Source organism: Etheostoma spectabile, chromosome 7 (assembly GCF_008692095.1).
Source record: "Etheostoma spectabile isolate EspeVRDwgs_2016 chromosome 7, UIUC_Espe_1.0, whole genome shotgun sequence".
Taxonomy (NCBI): Eukaryota; Metazoa; Chordata; class Actinopteri; order Perciformes; family Percidae; genus Etheostoma; species Etheostoma spectabile.
Genome location: NC_045739.1, coordinates 16,651,779 through 16,654,223, shown reverse-complemented (window position 1 = coordinate 16,654,223; position 2,445 = coordinate 16,651,779). Strand labels below are relative to the sequence as shown.

Below are 2,445 nucleotides of genomic sequence, written 5' to 3'. Positions count from 1 at the left end.
GGATGACTGAGCTTCTCACCCTATCTCTAAGAGAGACGCCATCCACCCTCCTGAGGAAACCCATTTTGGCCGTTTGTACCCTGGGTCTGATTATTTTTTATTAAATTGGAATTGCATCACAGTGTTTTTGTCACTTCCTTTTCAGAAAACGGCTGGAAACTGTCCGACTTTACCGCAGCTTTTTGTCCCCGCCCCCGGCTGCTGCCGCCTGCTCTCGTCCACTTTACAAACGAGGCGCAGCTCAACGAGCTTAATGATAGCTCAGATGGGCCGATCTGGAATGGTTACCTCCCCTTTCTCTGCTTGTCTGCCCAGAGAATTTACCCCCCCCCCCCCCCCCCCGCTACAGACAGCAGAAATGGTATGTCCTAAGGAAAGCTCATTGTGAGACTACCTTAGATAGACATACACAGATATGACCTTATTATTCTGAAGTAGTGAAATGTTGGTATGGTAATGACTAATTAGTGGGTATATTTTGTTGGGAGGTGGGGTGCATTGTATACCCCTGACACGCAGCATATACTATCAGGGTAAAATGCAATTATCGTTGTGCTGTAAAAAGTTTCATTTGTATGTGCGCCTGTTCTGTTTTTTTCCACTCAGAATTCCATCAGACTCAGCCCAATAATGATGCTGATCGGACAATACTAGAAGAAGTCATGACTACAAGTGCTGTCAGAATTTTCCCAGTTGATTTTAGTGCCCCACTCCCCCCCTCATATGAATGTTTATCTGTTGAGCAGGTGGCACCCTGTATGGCGACCTCGGCCATCAGTGTATGAATGTGTGTGGTTTCTGTAATGTGATAAGCGCACTGAGTAGTCGTTAAGACTAGGAAAGTGCTCTATGAATGCAGTCCAATCTATCCCATATATGAAGCTGACAGTTTCTTACTTGGGCACTTCATGTTACAAGAAGTGACAAACTGAAATATGAACAATTTTCTGAAGTTTGCCTCCTAAGTTCAAGCTGTTGTCTTTGTGACAGTCTCAGCAGAATTATATCGATCAAAACAAGCTCTAGAAAACAGTGGGGGAGTGAAACAGCACAGTTGGAGTAGTAGAGTATAACAGCTGCTTCCAAAAATGACAGTCGCTGAGATTTTTCATTGCACAATTTCCCTCACTATTGAGAAACAGTGGGAGGTATATTATGAAAAATAAAAGTGTCATGGTTGAGAGTTTCTGTTGTAGTTTTTCCTGTTTTATTGAGTAAATTTATTCTCTGTTTCCTTTGTCTCATGTTTTCTGTCTTCTGTGTTTTTCCTTGTGTGTTTGTTTCATGCTTAGTTAGATTTTGTAGTCTCTCTGTTCTTCCATGTCATGTCTTGTTTTACTTCCTAGCTTGTCTTTTCCCACCTTTGTGATTGGCTGACCTGCCCTGACTTTTTACAGCATAATGATAATTGTGTTTTCCCCCTGATAGTATAGGCTGTTTCACCTGTTCTTCAGACCTCATGTCACCTTGTCCCTCGTTTTCCCCTTGATACCTTTTATATTTAGTCTTTGTGCTTTCTTTGTCTCTTTTTGGTTAATTGGCTTCCCTCCCCTTCATTTCTTGTATCACTCCTTCCTCGTGTTTTTTTCCCTTCTGTGCCTTTTTTCGTTCTTGTGGATTGTGTTTTGTGATTTTTGGTTAGTCTTTGTTAATCCTGCACGCCTGCCTGCCTGCCTCAGGACACCTTTTATTGTAGTCTTGTATTAATAAATCCTTAATCTGCATTTTTGGGTCCGAGCTTTGTTTTCCCTGACATACAGTACAAAATAGTTACAGGTGCCTTCATTACATCAAAGTGAGGGTAAACAAATTTGCCATGAGCTGTAATTTGAGTAGCTGGAAAAGTCACATGTAATGTAAAGTAAATGGAGCCCACCACATGCATTAGAAGATGTTTGTGGTTTGGTGGTCTGGCCAGAGCAGCTCACTTTCTCTCTCTCTTTCTGACATGGGAACAGACTATACACACATTAATGCATAGACTGTACACACACATACCCACATGCATCATATTACACAGTCTTACATGCACCTGCAGAAAGTACTGTACATTCTGTACTGAGGACATCCTGACAGTATGAGACATGTGAGTTGCTGCATGAAAATGTTACAAAAAATATTAGATTCATAATGATGAGGAATATATTATTTGAGCAAGGCCAATATGGGAAATGTAACATTAGCGAGACTGCAGGGGCACAAGCTGTATGTTTCACATTTATGTTGACTGTCAGTCATTGAGTGGAGGCTTTTATACAGAGTGACTTCAGTGAGTGAACAGTTGGCTGCTCATAGTCATGGCAGCAGACTAATGTACTGATCAATATTACACACAAAGGGAGGACATTCCAGGAAGTACTCCCATGACAAAGCACTGAGATTCTTCAACTAATTTATGGAAACACTCACCAACACACACGCACACACACGCACACACACACACAC

At 41.8% G+C, this 2,445-nt stretch overlaps 1 protein-coding gene and 1 long non-coding RNA gene across 6 annotated transcripts in view; both read right to left on the bottom strand.

The window, feature by feature from the left end:
- bsna (bassoon presynaptic cytomatrix protein a) overlaps positions 1–2,445 on the bottom strand; it is a 144,469-nt gene that overhangs the window by 95,219 nt on the left and 46,805 nt on the right. The window lies entirely within an intron of this gene.
- LOC116692030 (uncharacterized) overlaps positions 1–2,445 on the bottom strand; it is an 8,662-nt gene that overhangs the window by 6,075 nt on the left and 142 nt on the right. The window contains exon 2 of the long non-coding RNA XR_004332620.1: positions 1,929–1,933. This is a non-coding gene — a long non-coding RNA (uncharacterized LOC116692030). The remainder of the gene's footprint in view (positions 1–1,928; positions 1,934–2,445) is intronic.